The sequence below is a fragment of the Eufriesea mexicana genome, unplaced genomic scaffold (assembly GCF_001483705.2).
Source record: "Eufriesea mexicana isolate 0111107269 unplaced genomic scaffold, ASM148370v2 scaffold8199, whole genome shotgun sequence".
Taxonomy (NCBI): Eukaryota; Metazoa; Arthropoda; class Insecta; order Hymenoptera; family Apidae; genus Eufriesea; species Eufriesea mexicana.
Genome location: NW_016915967.1, coordinates 23,153 through 37,900, shown reverse-complemented (window position 1 = coordinate 37,900; position 14,748 = coordinate 23,153). Strand labels below are relative to the sequence as shown.

At 50.9% G+C, this 14,748-nt stretch overlaps 1 protein-coding gene and 1 pseudogene across 1 annotated transcript in view; one reads left to right on the top strand and one right to left on the bottom strand.

The window, feature by feature from the left end:
• LOC108552853 (uncharacterized) overlaps window positions 1-14,748 on the bottom strand; it is a 64,091-nt gene that overhangs the window by 44,222 nt on the left and 5,121 nt on the right. The gene's annotated exons all lie outside the window — the stretch shown is intronic.
• The window catches only part of LOC108552821 (RNA-binding protein 25 pseudogene), a 6,189-nt pseudogene continuing 4,190 nt past the window's right edge, over window positions 12,750-14,748 (top strand).

Below are 14,748 nucleotides of genomic sequence, written 5' to 3'. Positions count from 1 at the left end.
AGCACATAGACCCTCCAAAAATTCGATATTCTTTCGCGCTTCGATTATAATTTCTTTTCAGAATTTTATTAGAAATGAGGCATTACAGTATTGTACAATAAATGAAACAAATTTTGTGTAGAAAATTTTGTTGCATCCTGTACTATCACAATCATATTTAAAAAAATGAAAAGAGCACTGAAAATTGATAATTTCATTTGCTTAGAGCGATAAGAAGATCGTTGCACGTATAATCTGTTACAATATACGTACTCGTATATGTTCCCCCAAATTAAGAAATTAAAATCGGAACCTTCGGGTTAGGTGAATTTTCTTGAAACATAGTACGTCAATACTCGGTCTACCTACTGGTTACCTATTGTTCCTAAATTCTAATGGAATATTTCTACTGCAACGATGATGTCAGTTCCGTCTGATATCGATAGATAATAGATAGCATATTTTTTCTTCGCGTCGAAGCTTCTCGCTCTCTTATCTTTCCTATCGACTACGCTCCTGGATAACTAAGGCGTACGAGATCCCAGAGATCTCGAGAAACGCCTGGTTCTCGAAAACTATATTTAACATCGCGTTAAATAAACTCCCCGTAAAATTTATGTAACGAAACGTACCATTTTCATAATCGTCGATGAGTCGACTATTTTCGACGAAAGCCTCGAAAAGATTTTCTAAAATACCAAGAATCTCGGCGTTCTCGAATTAGCAAGTTACTTTCCAGATATCGTCCCGATCTCGGAGAAATTTTCGAGCTCTCGCGCAGCTCCACGTACGCTAATTACTCTCGGGATAAGCCGTTGTTGCGAATTTGATGTCAGATCGAAACTCTTGAAAAGAAAATGGCTGATAGGGGAAGAGGCCATAGACTATTCGGATGGCTGGAAGAGCCGAGCGCGAAAAGCTTCTCGAGAAGCTGAGAGAGCTCGTATCTACAGACGGTAGGCTTATCCTCGCGAATTATTTCTCGCATGATTAATATATCCGCGGAGTCAATGACGTTTTAAAATTAGAAGAGTGTTTAAGTCGGGGCTAATTGGAGATAGGCTAATAATAAAGTGGTCGAGCGTCGACCGAGGATGAGCGAAGCGGCGTCACTGCGTGTCTCCGTGCACGGAGGATGAAAAGCAATTTTCCGGGACCACGAAAATAGCTATAGAATATACTTTTCTCCCGACACGCTTTACAATCCGTCCTCTTAACGATCATCGTTTCGAACGGGAACTATATAAGGAACGAATGGAAGATTCTTCTCTCCGAGTGCGTCATCGGTCAGGCTCGCGCGCGACTCGCTGGAAATGCGTCTGAAGATCTTTATAAATCAATCGCGATCGACGCCGGACGAGCATAACGGTCCGAAAGATGTCCGAATCGACACTCCAATTAGGCTTATCCTTCTCGCCAGTCCCCGCTACTTCTATCCCGTTTCATACCGTTTGTGATTCACACCCGCCTGGATTCCGTTAGAGGAAGAGATTCGCGGAATACCGTTGTATTTTTGTGATTTAATAAATTAAACCCGGCCGTGTAATATGTTGTATAAAAATCAGCGCTCCAATTAGACGAGCAATTACGGTATACCATTTAGCTGTGGCGGAGTGAATGAGTTCATTGCGTTTTCTCTGTTTAGCCAGCCATTGCTCTCTCGGATTCCTCCTCCTTTCCGCCAGCTAAGAAATATTTTACGCGTTCCACCATCGATCATACGCGAACTAACTTAATTAGTCATTACGAACAGTTCTCTTCGAGGATTGGTCCAACTTGGCGGTTTGTCTAACTTTATTCGAAAAATTCGCGGGGAAACGAAAAATTTTCGCGAATTTCTGGATATCTTGGAGGACTGTTAGAGACTCCTAGACTCCCGTGGATTTTACCCGACTCGCGATATCGCGATTTCCACTAGGGTCCATTCATGTAATCGACGTTGACCATAGAATTGGGGCGAATATTTCGCGAACGCGACGCAATACCGCGAAACAGAGATGAAAAGCACCGTCTCGGCAGCGTGTATCACCTTCTGCTCGGACTGACGTGTATCAGCAAGAGAAAAGCGCTGCAGGAAACGACAGACTGATGAATCAGCGTGGCCGCGAGTCGCGGGGTTATCGTCGATAACGCGCTAGCTGACCCACGCGACTCGATAATTCCCAGATGCCGCCCGGCGACCGGCCATTTCCGTCAAATCTTAATCGTGCACGCTTAAAATTGATTTATTCCCCTTTGTTCCGCGGGAACGAAGCTGGATCTAGGTCGAGCCGATGCTTTTTACGAGCGTGCCGCTTTCGATTCCTGCCTCCCTTAATGGCGCATTTGCTCGCAGCGAGGGTTCAACCGTGAGAATTCGCGAAAGGCGCGAGTCGGCCAGTCGTTCAACCAGCGGACATTAACGCGAACGAGCAATTCGATATTCCCGCTTTAACGCTTGCGTAACGTGCGCGAGTCATTCCGATAGATCCGGTTCTGCTATCTACCTAGACCGGAAGTCTCCCGGTTTCCAACGCCGTCTTCCATTCCGAGGACAGCGGATGCTGACGAAAGCGCCATCTCCGAACGGGTCCTCCGGTTCTCACGAGGTGAACCTTGCCGAATAAGCGCGAGCTAATCCGAGCCAATAGCGACGTCGATCGCGACGCCGATCGCGGACGATCGTGGAAGCTCGTTAAAAAGGCTGATAATGGAGAGCTCGAGGGAACCGAAGCGACGCGAATTCCTGGGAAAAGACAGGTCGAACCGGGCTCATTTGTCTACGGATTAATTCGGAGAACAATCACCGTTGGACGAATATCCTGATCGTGAAAGAGAGCTATGGCCGCGGAAAATGATACTCGTAGACGAGGCTGACTAAACCTCGTCGAAATAAAACCCGGAGCAAGTCGATGGTGCGTAAATAAGGATCGGCTGGAATTTCGATCGCGATTTCGCGCGCAATGGCGGATTATCGCGCATCTCCGTGACGGGTAACTGTATCGCGGATGGGAAACTCAATTGCGCAAAAATTTCTATTCACCCACTGCTCGTGGAATTCCGTTAAGGAACTTTTCCATTGAATTTAGGTCGTATCTCTGCGAGGAATCGCGTTAAACAAGGCTGGTTATTCGCTTGGACCAGCATTCTTCGAGGCTCCTTCCGCGGTCTCGTAATCGCTTGATGGAGCACGCGCGAGCGCGTGCATACGTATGCGCAACGGATTCTCCGACAGCCACGTACGCTCTATCGAAACAGCCCGGGGAATCGAGCGGCCGTGAACGAGGCAACGATCTCCGGGGCTGGTGAATCGAACCGAGGAATGCGACGGAGCTGCTCGATTCGAGAGTGTCGCTCGACTCCGGGGGCTAAGGGGGAGGGAAGGAAAAAGAAACGGGAGAAAGAGGGGAAAAAAGGAAGGATCTTGATCCACGGGTGGCAGGCGATCGAGCGAGTAGAAGTTCTTTGTAGCGAACGCCGGGGTGATCTCGATCGATGGTATCTTCCGCTGGAGCCTGAGGTATACGCGGTTCCAGGGTACGATGGGGCCGCGAAACGGAATCGCGATGGCTATATCGGTCGAGCACGTTTCGAATTAAAATGGCCGCCGTGTTTGGCTTCGAGTCGACGGCCACGCGCGCGCTTTCCAAATTTACCGACTTCTTTCCGTGCTTCCCCTCCATCTTCTTTCCGCCGTTTCACCGGGAACCGCGAGGATTTACATCGCCACTCGAAATATTCCTCGCTATCGGCCCATCGGTTCGTTAAACCGTCGTTTACCTAGGTTTTATTGCTCGGTGTACTTAAAATTCCTACGGCCAAGAGCGCTTCCGAAAGACATCCGTTTCGTGAACGACGCGCCGCTAATTACATACCCGGTCAGCGTCTGCGTTTACGCTACAAACCCCGTAAGAAAATTTCCCCGGCTACCGGGTACTTTCTAATTGGTACGATGGCTAAAAGCGTCGGCACCGATTCCTATACCCATGGCCGATCGCGGGGTACCTAAATCCTCCCCGGGCAGCTGAGGCACGGCTGCGCTGCCGGTCGAGATAGTTATCGAGCGTTGAAAATGCGGGATAAATATTCGAAGATACAATAGGATTTTTAGCCGAGACTCGAATTAAATTAGCAGGGGAAAGCCACTTCTGTTCCAGAAGTCGGCTCGCGTTTAGCCAAGTGGTTAATGGGTTAAAGCGTGGCGAACCGAGGCGCGCAGGCAAGCCTCGCGATTCCGTCTGCCTAAATTTACGCACGGCAGATGCAATAAACCGCGTGCACGCCGTTTTACGGTATCCTCTATCCGGGATTCCGAATAAGCAGCGACGCAACCGGCCGGTTACGTAGCTTTGAACCGCTGCCAGCCACCTTTCTGCGATTCTTCGAACGCACCAAGGTGCGACCGCGTCGTGGAGGAACGTCCCTGTGCTACCGCGGACGCGACCACGTTTCTCCAACCGAGGAATTCGCGTCCCTTCCCGATAACTACGTTCTTTTCCTTCGTCCATCCAGCCCATCGTGTCTATCGACACTATTGACCATTTAAATCCTTCCCGTGTCACTTAGCTCGACGAAATCCGGACCCAAACGGTAGGCATCAACAGCTTTGTAACAGAGACTATGACACTCGTGATCGTACCGATAGAAACTGAAACTCGATCACGATCGTAACTGGCAAAACGTCATTCCGTGATATTTACCTTTGGTCCGATTCGCTTTCCACGAGTCTGGCCCGTGATATTCGTGTTTGGCCCGATTTTATATTCACGTGTCTGGCTCGTGATATTCACGTTTGGGCGAATAACTTCATCGCGAGTAAGACTCGTCGAAACACGGGAAGGGCATAAGTGGCGCGATCGCTTCCGTCATCCCAAGGCTACCATTCATTGGCAAAAATTTCCTCGCTCGAAATCCGGCATCCTTTCTCGCCCGGCTTTCACCGAGTATCGTCGTTTCGACCGTCTGAAATTATACCCCGGGAGGAAGATTGCTCGTAAATCGACTAGAAATTGAGACGCCGGTTCCGAGTCCTCGTCCACGGGATAGAAATTCTTTGTAGCGAACGCCGGGGTGATCTCGATCGATGGTATCTTCCGCTGGAGCCTGAGGTATACGCGGTTCCAGGGTACGATGGGGCCGCGAAACGGAATCGCGATGGCTATATCGGTCGAGCACGTTTCGAATTAAAATGGCCGCCGTGTTTGGCTTCGAGTCGACGGCCACGCGCGCGCTTTCCAAATTTACCGACTTCTTTCCGTGCTTCCCCTCCATCTTCTTTCCGCCGTTTCACCGGGAACCGCGAGGATTTACATCGCCACTCGAAATATTCCTCGCTATCGGCCCATCGGTTCGTTAAACCGTCGTTTACCTAGGTTTTATTGCTCGGTGTACTTAAAATTCCTACGGCCAAGAGCGCTTCCGAAAGACATCCGTTTCGTGAACGACGCGCCGCTAATTACATACCCGGTCAGCGTCTGCGTTTACGCTACAAACCCCGTAAGAAAATTTCCCCGGCTACCGGGTACTTTCTAATTGGTACGATGGCTAAAAGCGTCGGCACCGATTCCTATACCCATGGCCGATCGCGGGGTACCTAAATCCTCCCCGGGCAGCTGAGGCACGGCTGCGCTGCCGGTCGAGATAGTTATCGAGCGTTGAAAATGCGGGATAAATATTCGAAGATACAATAGGATTTTTAGCCGAGACTCGAATTAAATTAGCAGGGGAAAGCCACTTCTGTTCCAGAAGTCGGCTCGCGTTTAGCCAAGTGGTTAATGGGTTAAAGCGTGGCGAACCGAGGCGCGCAGGCAAGCCTCGCGATTCCGTCTGCCTAAATTTACGCACGGCAGATGCAATAAACCGCGTGCACGCCGTTTTACGGTATCCTCTATCCGGGATTCCGAATAAGCAGCGACGCAACCGGCCGGTTACGTAGCTTTGAACCGCTGCCAGCCACCTTTCTGCGATTCTTCGAACGCACCAAGGTGCGACCGCGTCGTGGAGGAACGTCCCTGTGCTACCGCGGACGCGACCACGTTTCTCCAACCGAGGAATTCGCGTCCCTTCCCGATAACTACGTTCTTTTCCTTCGTCCATCCAGCCCATCGTGTCTATCGACACTATTGACCATTTAAATCCTTCCCGTGTCACTTAGCTCGACGAAATCCGGACCCAAACGGTAGGCATCAACAGCTTTGTAACAGAGACTATGACACTCGTGATCGTACCGATAGAAACTGAAACTCGATCACGATCGTAACTGGCAAAACGTCATTCCGTGATATTTACCTTTGGTCCGATTCGCTTTCCACGAGTCTGGCCCGTGATATTCGTGTTTGGCCCGATTTTATATTCACGTGTCTGGCTCGTGATATTCACGTTTGGGCGAATAACTTCATCGCGAGTAAGACTCGTCGAAACACGGGAAGGGCATAAGTGGCGCGATCGCTTCCGTCATCCCAAGGCTACCATTCATTGGCAAAAATTTCCTCGCTCGAAATCCGGCATCCTTTCTCGCCCGGCTTTCACCGAGTATCGTCGTTTCGACCGTCTGAAATTATACCCCGGGAGGAAGATTGCTCGTAAATCGACTAGAAATTGAGACGCCGGTTCCGAGTCCTCGTCCACGGGATAGAAAGCCGGACAACGTGTCCGCAACTCTCGTGGCTTCCACCTAGGTATCGATGCCTCTCCGCGGAGGAGGAGAATTCGGCGGAATTCGAGACGAGATCGATGGATCGCGATGCAACGGAATGCAGGATCGCGGTCTCCGGTGTTCAGCGCGTGGTCGCCTTCGGAGCGAGCTTCGTTCAAGGCTACCAGCTTCTAACCTCGCGTGTTTACCGGCGCCGGGACCAGGCGTGTACGCCATGCTGAAATTCGAGAGAGAAGAGATCGCGAACGGTTCTTCCCGATGAATGATCACGCGCCGATGTGACTTATTGCCAGCAGATTCTCCCATTCGACCAGGTGGCCGAGACACAAACGTGCCAATCCTCTCGATTCACGCGTCATCGACCGCCATTAACGACCCCCGCGCCCAACGAGGATTAACGAGTCTCGTAAACCAACGTCCATATTTTCCTTTCTCTCTGATAAGGGGTTCATGCAAAGAAATGATAGTCAGTGGAAACGGTGGAAAAACTGTACAGATATTTATTAAACGGGCAAATGATTAGAACTGGTCTGTCTGTTTAGGGCCACGCAGGTCAAAGGACGTCTCCAGAAAACGGGAGACAAAGGACACGCGCTGATAAAAGACAAAATGCAGGGAAAGGGATCATCCCCACATCCCTAGGATATAGAGTTTATTTTAGTATTTAGTTTTTACTAAATGCTAACGCTCTCTTCTACCTCTCGAGTTGGGTTTGTCGGATTTCGCGACGAGTCTTTAGCGCCGTTAACTCGGTCGCGCGGTGAAGAGGCATAGCAAAGGAGGACACGTTTCGAGCACGCTGGATTTGCATAAACGCCGGCCAGGACAAATTTTTCGCGATTCGCTGGCAGGCCGCGTCACGTTTCCGGCCGCTCGCTTCGACGGATTCCGCGGAATGCTCGCGTGACTCACGAGGAGTACTAGTCGGGCTTCTGGTAGTCCGATTTGGGGCTGAGCATGTACACGGTGTCTCCGAGTCGAAGGTTACACGATTCCTCGATTACTCGCGCGGCCGTGCGCCAGCTTAAAAGGTGCGAGCGATCGCGACGCTTCTCGAAATCTCCGGGACTCTATGATTTACGCGCGGACAACGCGCAAATCGTCGTGCGTTTTAAATTAGCTACCACCGCGAATGGTTGCCCCCTCGGTCGGGGAGGGGGAAAAAACGGGGACGGAAAGAGGTGGAAAAGAAGGGGAGATAAATAAAATAGGAAAAAAAGGCTGCGAAGTGTCTTCCCTTATGAATAATGCAGCATCCATGAATCTCCGCGCGGCTAATAGGTGATCCCGGCCAAGAGCCGCCTTTCTACTCCCCGAGAGGCGAGTGTCGTGACGAGAAACCGTATCTTCCTGCGATTTTATCTGGACGCTGAATCTTTCCACGCGAACAGACGCTTTCGATCTATGCGGGCATGCAAAACGACCGGCATCCCGTCGCTCTCTGCCTACGAATCCACCGAGCTGCATCGTCTCTGCTTAACGAACGTTCGAAATAACCCTAGATTTCAGTGGCCGCCGCCTCCCGCGGCTCTCGCGTCGTTTTTCACCCGACCCCGGGCAAAGAAAACAGGCGAGCCTGGCGTGGGTGTACTTTCGGTCCCACCCTCGGACGCCTCGCGATCAAAATTCCGCGATTTTTGGACCCAGATTCTGGCAGCCTCGCGTCTCACAGGGTCCCGGTGACCGGACGAGATTAGACGTCCGCTGGTGCAGTCTGGGGCTCCGATATCGTCGAGATTTTTAAGCGATTCGCGTCGCAGCTAGATGCGCAACCGTTTACGATCGAGTCCGGTCGAATTCCTCCTCGGTTCGAAATCGTAAAGTTAGAACGCAGCCAGCGCGGAGCCACCGGTACCGCGAGGAATCGGAGTCAGTCGAGGCGGACGGAATTTCTCGGTGCTATCTCCGTGGGAACGTGCGCAGCGCGGTTTCCGAAATTTTACGAGCACCTCCATAAAGTAGCCCGAGCCACGAAAATCGTCGAGCGATGACAGAAATTGGACCTATCCCTGTTTTGGAACGCTTCGAGCCGAGAATAGACCCCGTCCCGGAGCAACTTGGGTCGGTCGCCTGCCACTGGCGAACTAACGATTACGCTGCTCCTTTCTCTCTTATTCCCGTTGGAACGCGATCGTTCGTTAGTCCCGATCGTCCGGAAAAGCAGGAGCCAACTATTTCCAGATATTTCCAGAGTCTCGCGGAATCGCGGCGCGATGGGTTCCAAGCGGATGCGCGCGTTCTCATGACGCTTGGCTAACACGCCTTCAGCTGGGCCAGATCTATGCGAGATCTATGCGAGATCTATGAGAGATCTATGAGAGATCGACGGTAATTAACACATTACGTACCACTCACGAGAAATCTCGTGTTCCGCGCGTCATCTCTTATGGACCTTAGATGTCAACACACTGTCATGTCAAAACGATGTCATGCTATCCTTGGCGTATGTCTTAGAGATTTCTATGCAACGTGTTAATCGACGAGGTCTAGTCTGTGTTGCTAAGAGTGCTGTTCTATTCTACTCAGGTCAGCGTTGACCGGACGGTGATAAAATCTCGGTGGACGGTTGTCGCAAGCGGGGCCCCGGGCTGGGACCGGCCGCCCGGTGCAGTTTCGGGATTTCGTGGTTGAGTCAGCGCGAAATACTCCCTTTTGACGTGAACCACTCGACCCGCCGAAATATATACGGGCTGAGTCACCCCGTGCGTGCACAGGTACCCTCTCCTTTAGCTCGTCGAACAAATATATCGAGCGAATGTTCGGTGGCGCGATGCACCCGGGGAAAATAGACCGACTGTCAGCCGGAAGAGACCCGACGCTCCGTTTGGGACGTGTTATTCACGCTTTTAAAATAAAAGCTTTCTTCCACGCTATTTTTTCCTCACTTTTCATCCTCTTTCACCCTCCCCCCGCGTCGCCCCGTTTTTTTCCGCCAGATTTTCCCTTCGCGACTGACCTCGTTAAAACGTGCTCGAAAGAAAGAACGAGTTCAGCAGTTTCAGGTAGTTTAAGGTATCCAGTCGGTATCTGGGCGGCTCAGAAGCCATACGAGACCTCTAATGACATTAGGGAACTCCGATACCCACGTTTCACCACCCGCCAATATTGGATTCGCTCGCCTCCTCCTAAGTAACCGACATTGCGACCGTGTTGGTGCAAACTCTGTACGTATTACGATTCGCTCGACGAATTGCCTGTCAATTCGCGCAGCATCGATTCAACGAAAATTTTCCTCTACAGAAGCCTAGATATGAAATCGTACTAGCGATCAATGCTAATCCGCTCGAACAAAAGTTTCGAGTACGATGAAAGCCTTTTCGACGTGTTTCATATACAGTCGCGGGGATTATGAAAATAATCGCCACTTTCGCGTTCGTATTAACTTCCGCTAAATCCACAGGTGATCAAGTCGAAGGAATAGACAGATAACGAAACTTTGTTGGCACTTTCCACGCGAGATAATGGAAATTATTAAATTGACGAGTGATAAAAATAAGCAACGCTGATCCCTTGTTTGCCCGAGTGTTCGTCGAATTTTCGCTGGACTTGCGTAACACACCTTTCTCGCGAAATTTATCTAGAAAGTCCGATAAGAAGTGGAAACTGCGGATATCGCTAGCGAGGATAAGATAAACGATCATGATGGTCATCGTCGTTCAATGCCGTTCGTTTATCGACAGTTGCATCGAATCACTCGCTCGTCCCGTGATCGCGGGTATCCAAGCAGAATACGCGTAGCTTAAGAACAGGAAGTCGGAATTGCCAGCGCCGTCCCTTCAATTGACAGCTCTGCGAGCAGCATTGGCGCCACGCGCGAGTCGTCTCGCCTGTCTTATCCACTGCAACCGTGCGTTTAACTGCGCGCTTATCTCGCCTCGTGCAAACCGCGTATCTCGCGGTGAAGCCATCGCAAAAATTCGCAGGAAATTTCGAAGCGGAGATCGAGTCGGAGATCGAGCCTGCGAAGGATACACATGGCGCGGCCCTGGACGCGGCATATGCTTCGATAAGCTTTCGAAAAAAAGATCAAGCCAGCTCCGACCAGCTGTCTGACTAATCTCGACGCTGTTTCAGCCGACATATTTCGCGCGTTACGCGTACAAAAGACTCCGCGCGTCAGTTGGAATTATAGATTCGCGGTTTAGAAGTTGGCGCGATGTCAAGACCCCCTGTTCACCGTGTTTTCGGCTCTCGCGAGACTCGTCACGCTGGCCAAGCATCTCCAAGTCCAGGTAAACAAGACGGAATAAGCGAGCCAGAAGTTTCTCGATAAAACGGATAAAAGAGAAGGAAATAACGTTGGCGAGGCGCGAAATTTCGCGGAGGATGCAATAACATCGACCGAGAGCGTCATTTCGGACGCGAAGAATAAAATGGCTCCGTTTCGCAACTCGAACGCTGGTAAATGAAACGTAAAACAACGTTCGAACCTAACCTAAATCGTGGATTAAAAGGGAAACAGCAAACACCTGACAACGGGATCAACGCGAAATAAATTAAAAGAAGAATTAAAAGAAAAGTAGGAAAAGGGATAAAATGGCGTAAACGAGACCCGAAATTATAGACACGGATATGGGAAGAACAAAATGGCGGCGAGAGCGACTGCAAATAATTATCCTGTTACCCGCGAAATATGTCATAATTAAAAGAATATGTAATAAAATAGCATGGTCCAGACACGAAATTGTGGATAAAATTATAGATACGAAGAACAAAATGGCGGTGACAGGGATTATAAGTAGTTATTCTGTTATCCACGAAATAAGAGATAATTAAAAGAATATGTAATAAAATAGCATGGTTCAGACACGAAATTATAGATATGAAGAACAAAATGGCGGCGAGAGCGACTGCAAATAATTATCCTGTTATTCGTGAAATAAGTTACAATTAAAAGGATATGTAATAAAATAGCATGGTCCAGGTGCGAAATTATAGATACGTATGAAGAACAAAATGGCGACGACAGCGACTGCAAGTAATTATCCTGTTATCCGCGAAATGACCACGATAGGTTATCATCGACTGCGGATCTTGGACGAAACGTAGTACGATCGACGCGTAGCGTAATTTGGATGGCGTATCTCTAACGAAGGGTTTCTCGTCCGACGTAGAAACCGGAAGACATTAGTCAAGCACTCGCGAGCACGCATTCCTCGACGATCCACGAATATTACGGCTTATCGATACGCGTCGCTCGTTCCCGCCTGTACCCGAACTTTTGTCACGAGCGAGAGAGGTTAGGTGCAATCTTGGCTGTCACCGAGAAGAAAACGAAAACGGTGTTTCCGGGGAAGAGTATCTCGAGCAGACTCGCGGACGGAAAGGCTGATCTAATGGTCGGACAGAGATAAGCGAAGGTATACTTGGCCGGCACTCGGTGACCACCTAACCAAACCACAAATTCCTCCTAGCTTTCGTTTTCGTCGGCGCGACACGCGTAACCGTATTTCTGCGACTAACAGGGAAACCTGCTCGAACCGGGAATACGGAGACTTTTATAAATCGTCGCCCCGTTTGGTCCCCTTCCTCGTGCCTCGCTTCCTCGATTCCGCGAACGCGCTGATTAATCCCGAACCGGCCGAACGCGCCGCCATTTCTGTTTATTAATGCCCCGCTTTTGTTACGCTTACTCGGGACGTCATTAGCGCGAATGAAAGTCTCGGAAGAATTTCGAGAAAGTTTCGTTTCGTTTCGTTTCGTTTCGTTTCGCGTTCAGCCGCGTAGTCTTTCGAGACAATAATATATCCCATGATCGATCGTGACTCGTGTCTGGAACGAGATCTCTTGGCCGGCCGTTTCTAATCCTCCTTCGTGGCCCGATGTAGGCTAGTAGGTTCACCGGGGATTTCCTCGAAAAAAGACCAGCTTCTTCGATTTATCGCGCTGCAACGCCGAGCTTTTTATCGGCCACGATCAACCGTGTCCGCTCTCGGATGCGACCGCGCCGCGGGTATAGATCCTTGCGCGCCTCTGACGGGACGATTTGCATAAATCTTTGATATCCAGGCGACGGATCGACCGGAGGGAACTCGCGGAAGAATACCGTGTCAACCGCTCACTTTCTCCGCTCGAAGCATCCGTTTCTGCGTACGAGATACCTACTCCCTGTCACGGGGCCCGATCGCCGATCACAATGGCGGACGATCGTGAACGATTAGAGAGATAACGACAACGACGCGTGTCCCGAGGTACGAACGCTCGTGTCGATGCGTCCGATAGCACGGGCGTAGATCTATCTCGTTCCCCGAGCCGGTGATAATTTTGAGAAACCGGCGTGCATAGGAACGATTTCACCCGGGGGCCCACCACGAACGATCGGGAACATTAGGAAAGCGGAGTAACGCGTGGAAGGTGGAAAAATCGCGGCTACTCCGTCGAAGATCGCCGGTGATCACGATCCGCCGCGCGAAATTGCGATATATCGTGACTCGGGCGAGTGTAAAGATAGCGAGGATGGAAAGTAAATTCGCGTTAACGGGGAATCGCGTAATTGCACGTTACGTTCCCCGCGAAGGATCGAAGAACTCCGCTAATCGGCCGAGTGATACTCGCGGTATAATCGCGGGACGAGTCGGCCATTTCGTCGAGCGTAATTTAAATGGTCTGGCGCGTGCATGTGGGCGATACGTTAATGCCTGCATGGCAAATTGCGCGGAAGAAAAAAGAGGAAAGATCCGACGAGAGGAAACGGGCGAGATCGGTGTAATTTATTAGACATCAACACCCTGACGAGCGACGCGTCCTTCCCTCGCGCAGAGTCGCCATCTTTCCCCTCAGCAGATCATCCCCGATTTTTCCTCGCTCTCCATCGCGCACCTGGGTCGTTTACGCGAACAAAAATCGGTCCCCGCGGGTAATTGGATACGCGCGGATCGCAGGAGATCTTGTCGGCAACGTTGTTGCTCCACCTTCTACGTGTGCCTGACCTTTTCCGCGAATGTACCGTTCCGTAGGAGAAGAAAAGGCGATTCAGTCTTCTAGAACCAACCGGCGGACTTTCCTTCCACAGCTGCGATTCCATTCCCATCGACATATTAACCGCGAGTAGCGCCGTTTGCCTCAGCTTTCGAGACTTAAGCTGCGATCGTGGGCCACGCCCAGTCGCTATCCTCTTACTTCCTCCTCGGTGGACCATTAACCACCGTATCTCGGCGTATTTTCCGCCCGAAACCAGATCGACCTACGTTCCGGAGTGTCAGAGATCGGGAGATCGGTCGCCGATTTTCCCGATAGGCCCGAGACACCTATACTCCGAGGATCGAAGCTTAATCCTCGAGAAACTTGGTCCCAACTTGGCAGCGGTCGTCACACGCCAGTCGTCGTTTCCCCGAGGCAGGGACCATTTTTCTCCGACCCTGCCCCGCTATCGACCGACGAAATCTACGTGACTACGTCGGTCGTTAGCATAATGCGACGCATACGTGACACTCGTCGGCTCTTGGCCTCCCCGCATGGTCCCACCGCGTTTCCGTCACGGCCGCAGATCTGGCGCGGATGTACGAGACGATAACGTAACACCGCACCGATAACGGTCGTCATCGGCCGCTGGTTCTGCCAGGACGTTTCGTAATTTCCGCGAATTACACGATCCTCGAACTTTGTTCCCGAAAGTGGACTCTGGTTGACACAGCTGTGCTACGTGTCAAGTGCCATTTTTCCAGCTCCTCGTCGAACGAAACGAACGGGTCAGGCAGGTATCGGACGGATGAAAGATGACGAAGAAGCTTGGCTCGCGGATCGTTTGATCCCACGAAGGAAAGTGTATCGAGAGGTAGCCTTTTACTGTTACCTCGTAGCACCGGGTCCCTTCTTCCCGTTCCTTCGACTGGCTATCCACGCGTTACTTTCACGGACGCGAGCAGTCGGCCAACGCGCATCGATGCCAATAGCATCGGTGCAACGAGCTTTTTATCAGTCGGGTTTCAGCGTTCGCGTCGCTCTATTTTCGCGTCGATGATTCACGGCACGCGTTCGTCACGCACCGCGCCGTGCATTCTTATTTCCATTTCGCGCCGCGACGCGAGGCGACCTGGCTCCCGGCCGCGCTTTCGATCATTCCCGCGAAAGTGATTCGAATATTCGCCAAGAGTTCGCGATTCCGCGTCTCTCCTCCACCTTCCAAGTGGCCTCGT